This window comes from Falco biarmicus, chromosome 3 (genome assembly GCF_023638135.1).
Source record: "Falco biarmicus isolate bFalBia1 chromosome 3, bFalBia1.pri, whole genome shotgun sequence".
NCBI classification, from domain to species: Eukaryota; Metazoa; Chordata; class Aves; order Falconiformes; family Falconidae; genus Falco; species Falco biarmicus.
The window spans coordinates 52,159,207-52,167,742 of record NC_079290.1 but is presented as its reverse complement, the minus strand read 5'-3'; positions in this window follow the sequence as shown (position 1 = coordinate 52,167,742).

Sequence of the window (8,536 nt, the reverse complement as noted above, 5' to 3'; positions counted from 1 at the left end):
GACCTCTCTTATAACCTTTCACCCTCATTAAAGACTAATTAGGACCTTAACAGACCAAGAAAAATCATGACTCTATGTCAGTGTTTTGTGAATTTTTCACACGTTTGTGAAAATATAAAATGACACAATAGAGAATATTGCAAAAAGGCACCATACTCCAAAGTGTGGATTATTTTACTCTTCTGTAGGCTTCTTTCACTGTCCGAAACTGGTAATATTTTTTTCTTTGTTATTGTCAGTAAAAGATATGCTAGATCAATCCATAAAGGAAGGGCAAATGGTCTACATGGTATGTGTTGCAGAATAGGAAATTTTGAAAATGTGAGACCAGTTGTGCCATTTCTTCCAGCCTATATGTACTGCACCAGCATGTACAGAAACTGTAAGGATCCAAGATCTTAGCACAGAGGCTGAATTGCAATACTGAAATTCAGAGTCCACTTCTTTAATCTTCACCTCTACAATGTGAGAAATTTGTACATGAATGACACAAAAATTACAAAAGCAAACCCAGCATTATGTATCTTCTCCACTAATGGAGAAGATGAAAGAACAAATATTGGAGAGGTGTTAAGCCACATCAGAAAAGTCATGAGGCCAGCATTCATAGCAGTATTTCTACACCTAACTGGTAACTAGGAACTTAACCCAATGCTTTCATTTAGAATGAGGTGCCTAAAATCATCTACTACTCAAAACTTCAGCACCCCAGTTTACACTGAACAACTTTCCTTCTCCTGTGCTATCTCTCTGAGCTGCATCTCAAGAAATGGAATGGAGTTGCCCAGTCTGATTTGTTAAGTGGCTGAAACTGCTTCGAACCAAACTGTTGTTAACATAAACCAGCTTTTATTCCCTTCTTTTTTTCCTTCTTTTTCATACTTCGTAACTAATAAATTGTTAGATGTCCAAGTTGTGTCTTTAATTACATATGAGCAAAGTGTAACTGACTATAGCTTAACACAAATGTTGGCAATGTGTAAACAGCAAGATAGTCCTACTCACCCTGCAATGCTATTAGGAATACATAAAGCTGACTGCACATCCCAGTTTCTCGTTATATGCATTACAAATGTTTCAGCAGATTCAAGGAGAAAATGTACTTGTTTAGCAGCACACCTTTTTCATTAAGTACATTTTCAGAACAAAACCAGACCCTGAGGTTGCCTTTTAGAGGTTTCACGGTTTTAGCATTTATACAAAATTTTAGTAATACAGTATTGTCTTATGTGGGAAAATAGAATCTGTGTCCCAGATTCACTTTATAATGTCTGCTTTCTACAAATGAAGCAGTGCAAAATTAATTAGATTTAGCATAATGAGTTGCCCATTCTGCAGCTTTGAGAAACGCCTAGTGTGATGGAGGAAAGTTTAAGTTCTTCCTGTATCACACTTACAGCTCATCGCATAATATGTAGGGTGGGAGAAATTGAAGTGTACTGCAGGAGGTACTTCTGCTGCCCCATCCCCAGTTTCTGCAATTACATTTCAGGGCAAAGTATGAATAATACGCCAAAGCAGCTGTATCATTGGAAAGAGTACTTAACAGCCAGAGTGTTTTATGAAAGTTTGTGGAAGGACACAAAAGAGATATATTTTTTCATTGGATCTTGTAGACTACTCTATGAAATTATTTGTCAATTTTATAATGGTGTGTTGTAATTATTCAAATTACATTAATAACTGAAAAAGATTAGTCAAATGCAATCAAAACAAGCCACTTCAGATCATTACCTTAGCAATGAAGAAGAGCTTCATATGAAGACTGGAGGGAGAGGATTTTCCAGCAAGATATAAATTTCACATTTTTAATTATGGTCTCAAAAATGTTTTATTTAGCCCTGCTTAAGCAGGGGGTTGGACCAGATGACCTTCAGAGGTCCCTTGCAGCCTCAACTATTCTATGATTGTGTGAAATGCTGAAGTATTTGAGTCAGATTTGGTGAAGCATAGTTTTAATTCCTCATGGATTTGTAAATGTGACTTAGAGCTCCTCAAGGTAGAAAGAAACAGTAGATATGGGCTTCTTGCATCTGGGTTGGCTGCTTTGTTACTGGGTTACTGAATAGAAGCAGTTTGGTGTATGTGGATGTCTATATGCTTTTCTTTTCTTTCAAATGCCTGAAAATTAAAATTGCGTTACAGAACAAACAGTATGTTTAATTTAGCATATTTTTTTTCTAGTGTGAAAAGCCACAAATTTGGTTCATTATGACTCATTCCCACCACATATATTTTTCACTTTGGCTGAGAAGGCAAATATTCAATTATTCATGCAACTCTCTTTAGAACAAACTGCAGCTATGAGAATGCTGGGAAGCCAAACACTATGCTCTAGAAATGGTGTCTTGTCTGCCTAAACTAATATCCTTACACATGGCAGTTATCACGGCCTCTCACAAAACTAATATTTCATATGCTGAAATGCAGGTTCTATGACAAACAGAAATTTTTTTACAGGGTTAGCTTGTCTATGTACATAAATGCCATCTCTGTTGCATTCTCTAACTGTAACAGGAATTCGGCATGATACTTATATACCTCTTTCTGTCTAACCAATTTTTGTTGACTCCTGTAAGTCTAAAAGAAACTGTCACTAAAGGAATAGAGTTTCTCACTTGAGTCAAGTTAGTTTGTATAAAGAACTGATAAAGATTATACCTGTTATCAAAATACATGGTACGGGGAGACAGACATAGTCTTCAAACCATTATGAGGTGGGAGATGCAAATTCCTGTGACAGAATTGTTAGTAACTCAGAAGCTGCTGCCATGACTTTAGATGAAAAAATTCCCCACTCAGATCAGAGCAGGAAAACAAGATGAGGCATGTGAAGATAATGCACACAAACACAGTCTACAGGCATAATATACACAAACTAATTTAAAATAGACAGTAGCAACAAAGACATTAATAATAGATACAGAAATGAATCACTGTGTGGAAGGACATAATACTGTTTGTAAAGCTATAGTTGACTTTATATTAATTTAAAGGTGAGTTATGGACTGGAAAATTCTTAACCTAAGACTTAAAAATGACAGAAAAATCAATTTTAGGAAAATAAGCAAAACAAAAACATTGATTTAAATCACCTGAGGATTTGGATCTTTGTTTTTTTTCCCTCAAGAAATACATCTATCTCTAAGAAATATTAAAATATGGATCTGTGTTTCTACATAATCCAGAAATATGTACGTTAATACATGATTGTCACACTCCTACCTAGAAATGTACCCATTAGCAAAACCACTACCAGCTGCTTTTCCATTGATTCAGTGTCATTACTTTCCTTTTTAAAATTCTTACTTTGCAACAATGTAGTATCATGAGTCTTTACCCAAAAAGGCATACAAATCCCACTGAGGACAAAGACAAATCTTCCACAGGCTTTAGCTGAGACTAATGTGTGAATTAATGTACATGCACCTCCACACATAAAAAGAACACATATCCTTTAAACAAATTTTTAACCTAGAAGACTTTATTACAATTAGTGCAGAAAAATATACATATTCCTTCCAGGATTTTTCCCCTATGATCCCTTCCTTATCTGAGCACTCCTATGAGATGATACTGAAACAGGACAGGCACCTGAATATATCTTGGATTGCCACTATATTTATGCACAATATAATAATAACATCAGCAGAAAGCAGTGGTGTAAACTTGAGAAGCTTTTTCATTTTTTTAAAATGGAATTTACAATAAACATAACAATGAAAAAAAAAGCCAATGAAAATACCTTTCAAAGTGTACTCCTAGCAACAAAGTGTTTAATAACTTGGAAGCTGCCTAAAAACTGAAGTCTTGCCAATAATTTTGTCTTACCTCTCACATAGGTCAAGCAATAATACTTTTAATTATTGATTATATAGCTTAAATGAAACATCTGGAAAATACTTACAGATCTATAAAAAGAATAATTGTTTTTATAACATTCTTCAGTTTTTTCAGACTGCAACTGATATACTCAAATAGATACCTTCCCTGTCTGAACTGTCATTCAAAAGTTGTGTCACGGAAAGTCTAAGGTCTTAAAATTGTGTAGTTTTGACTGGCTTTCAAGAAGAAAGCAAATTAAGCATCTTACACTGTACTGACTTCTGAGAAAGCAATTGTGTTTTCTGACTATCAGCACATTTCTTAGATAATGCAAAGACTTAAATCATGGGTACTAACAATAGCCCAGGTATTCACAGCAGTGATGCTCTTACACCCTTAATTATACTTTATAGTTTGACCTCTTATTAAAATAGCCCTCATAGGAAGAGTTTGAAAGAATCTAATAATGAAGGAATTTTTTTTCTGAATTTCAGAAATTTCTACAATCAATGTAATGAATTTTTAATCTAGTGAACATGTCATATAAGTCTAAAATGCATGTAATCTGATAATGTTTGCTTTAGTTGGAGAAAGCGGCATTCTTATTTCACATCATTATCACCATGGATATTATTGAACAATAAAATTGTGGTTTTCTATTTGCAGTATATTTTCATGGTACAGTATCTAGTAGAGATTGCAAAACTAAATAATACATATGTAACAGATTCTGAGAAAACATTCTAAAGGTTTTTGTTACATTGTGGAGAAACAGCGGCAGAAATTTATTTGATTTATTTTGACTATTTTAAGCTCATGAATGCCACTATCTAAGCTACCTAGAAGTATATGTAACAAAAGACCAAAAAAGAAAGGAAAAAATGGATTATGCATTTATATTGGTCTGTGCAAGCATGTAAACTATTGCCTTTCTATTTTACTTTTACTACTTGCTAAGCTTGTTAAATACATTCAGAAGTAAGAGCAGATGTTTATTTTAAAGGTGAAAATGAAGCCATGTGAACTTGTCAGGAAAGAGCTTATTACATTTTAAAGAAATATTTCATTTATTTACAGTAAATAAAAATGCACTTAGTAGTTTGGATATACCACTGCTGTAGCTTTCAGTATGCCCATATTTCAAGGTGGTGGTTTTTTGGGTTTTTTTTTCTGGATAAAAGGTTCTATAGCAAGGTCCTGCTAGGACCTTTCATTTAAAAAATATAATAAATATTTTTATATTTATTACAATATAAATAAATAAATAAATGTTATAGATTGAGTAAAACAGAATTAATGGATACAACATCAGAAGTTCTCAGAAAATGCTAACATTACTTGGACCTTGACAGTGGAAATATTTTTCCAGAAGTGCTGTAGTGGTCTAGCTAGAATTTTAATTCTGTTAAGATTCAGTATTTTATCATCTGGATTTTTCCCTGCTTTGTTGGAGCACAAGTGAGAACACAGAGGCAACCTGAAGATTCAGTATTTAGGAAGCACATCAGAGTTTTGAGAAGAGGTGCTTTGCTGATGAAGGAGTTATCTGAAGTAAAATGTGAAGGTAGATGCAGCTGGAATCTGAATTTTTTTATTTCAAATAAAATGTAAATTAGAGGGGAGGAAATGTCATGCCAAATCATAATCTACAAATGCAGTGTTCATATTTCCAACAACATGATATTTAAAAGTATGCATCAAATTGAGTCCTTTTCCTTTAATAAAGTCAATTATTTCCTGTTGATGATGTACACCTCCTTTGCTTTGACACCAAAATGATATTTTCAAAACCCCAAAATATTCCATTCCAAATTTATCTTTTCATTTCTCTGAATAGCTCCTCTGTAATGACATCACAGTCTACAAAAACAAAATCTACACAAAGCGATGCTCTGTTGTTTATGTGGGCATTCAGAAAGACATTACCTATCACATCTCCATTTGGGGATCTCACAATTTATTGGTAATATTTGTTCTTCAGTTTGTTTCTAAATAAAACTAGTGTTCCCATAATAAAACTGCCTGTGGCAATTTTTAGAGCTGTTATATATATGGAAATAATCTAAAACATTTACTGGTACAGGAAGTTTATATATTTATATATTTGATGCATGGAGCACAGATATATTTCTGTACTGCCTATATTTCTATTACATTAAAATATTGAACATCCTCACAAATCAGAGAGTCTGTTCTATGGTTTTCTATAAGAAAAAGTTCTGACCAGAGACAAAAAGATATATAAACAAATCCTAAAACATAAAAATTATGTTCAATAATTACAATAAAATTAGTCAAAATTCCCTATTCTGCTACTCTGGATTTAAAAAAAAGTCCTGCTTACCAAATAGTATGTAATTACGACAGTAGTCTATCTCTGATTCTCTTATATATGTTTTCCTTAGGCTGAGTTTTTGATCAACATTCAGAGGCTGATTACTCTCCTAATTCTGTGAATGACCAGGTAACTACAACAAGACACATTTTAGCAGTAGTCAAGGTTTTTAAATGTTCTAATATTATTGGGATATTCTTGTTAATCACTGAAAGTAATCCAGTGTTCATTTATGATGAAAGAAAATGAATGGCACAGAAAAACAATTAAAAATGCCAATCTTTATCTGCATCTGATCTGCATTTTTAATGGTACAATAATGAAATAGTAATTTCATAATTAATACTTAATTTTCATGAGGAACTAGTTTAAATAAATTATCAATGGTTTCCTAAAGAAAATTGTCAAATTAAACAAAAGGGAGTTTGGTAATTAGGTTTATTACTCTCAATAAATGCAATAGTGATATTTTAATTATATTTTCATTTATTTAGTTCAGAGAACATGATGGAATTATTACTTTCTAATGAAATTTTTGAAACTAGTTGTTTTCACAGAGTGCATAGCCATTTCATTTCTGATGGAGCTCTGTTTTTAGATAACAAATCACAACATACATGTAGGTTTATAAAATGTTACACTTGTTGACAATAATTAATTGTGCTTTTGATTTGTTAATGTTTCTGCCCTCACAAATTCTAAGGCTCATGGAATGATAGCCATGAGCTATGTACTATGGAAGCATGAATCTCAACAAGAAGTGTAAAATCAACATTCCCAGGTTATATACTGGTGGCTGGAGAAAATCTTGACCTCATTAAGTCAATGGTAAAAATTCCATGGATTTTCTTCCTTTGACTCTTAATTCCCCATTTTTAAATTTGCATTAACATCGGTTGTGTTGTTCTTTGAAATATTTTGTCATTCAACATGAATGACACTTTTTAAAGATAAAAACACTTGCAAAATACAATCATAAGAAGAATTACTAAAAACACTAAAAAGGAAATAAGTATACCTTTGTGTAGTTCTTTTAACTGAGAAAATTACTCATCAGGCTAGACATTTGTATAGTTTGACTAAGCTATTGAAGAATTATTTCCATATATGTACAATGCTGCCTACAACATACTTCCTGAAATAAAGCACTTCATATATGTATCAGCTGAATTCCTTATAAAGGCTTTAAAAGATTTAGATAATGATTTAGTACAAATTATCATTCGTGGTCTCACGGACTAAGAATAAAGAGTAGAATTGCAGAATTTCTTCATTACATGCCAAATATCTACTGTAAAGGCCTCATGGAGAAAGTGAGCTCCAAACAGCTGTGTTATATTTTTAATGTGTTTGTCTGGGACAAATTGTCTGTCTTTAAATATATTCTGTCTGTACAATATACATGAATTACAACAACATTGTCAAGATGTATTGGAGGAGGACAAATCAGAAATGTAGGGAATAGACTTATCCCAAATATGGTCCTAATTATTCTATAAATTACTAGAAGTCATATCAACAGAACTATGAACAGTACTGACTTTCATTCCTGAGTTACAAAAATGTTACACGTTATCTGAATCATTTATTTGGAAGAAGAACATATCAGTTTCCAAATAAAATGTCAGGGAACTATCTGAAATAATGTGTTGGGTTTGTGTGGCCAGGTTTTGGTAGCGGGCGACTACAGAGGTGGCTTCTGTGCCAAGCTGTGAGAAGCTTCCCCCATGTCCGACAGAGCCAGCGCCAGCCGGCCCCAAGATGGACCCGCCGCTGGCCAAGGCCGAGCCCATCAGTGACGGCGGTAGCGCCTCTGGGACAGCGTATTTAGCAAGGGGGGGATAAACTGAGCAGCAACCTGCAGCCAGAGAGGAGTGAGGCTGTGAGAGCAACAGCCCTGCAGCCCCCCAGGCCAGCGCAGAGGGAGGCAGGAGGTGCCCCAGGCCCCAGAGCAGAGGTTCCCCGGCAGCCCGCGGTGAAGCCCCTGGCGAGGCAGGCTGTGCCCCTCGGCCCGTGGAGGGCCGTGGTGGAGCAGATCCCCACCTGCAGCCCACGGGGACCCCAGGCCGGGGCAGGGCGATGCCCCGAGGAGGCTGTGCCCCGCGGGCAGCCGGCGCTGGAGCAGCTCCTGGCAGGGCCTGTGGCCCCGTGCAGAGGAGCCCAGGCGGGAGCAGGTTTGCTGGCCGGGCCTGTGCCCCCGCGGGGACCCGCGCTGGAGCCGCTGTGCCTGAGGGGCTGCGCCCGGGGGGGGACCCGGCTGGGGCGGGCTGGGAAGGGCTGCTGCCCTGGGAAGGGCTCGCGTTGGTTGGAGAAGTCCATGGAGGGCCGTGTCCGTGGGAGGGACCCCCGGCTGGAGCAGGGCCCGAGTGTGAGGAG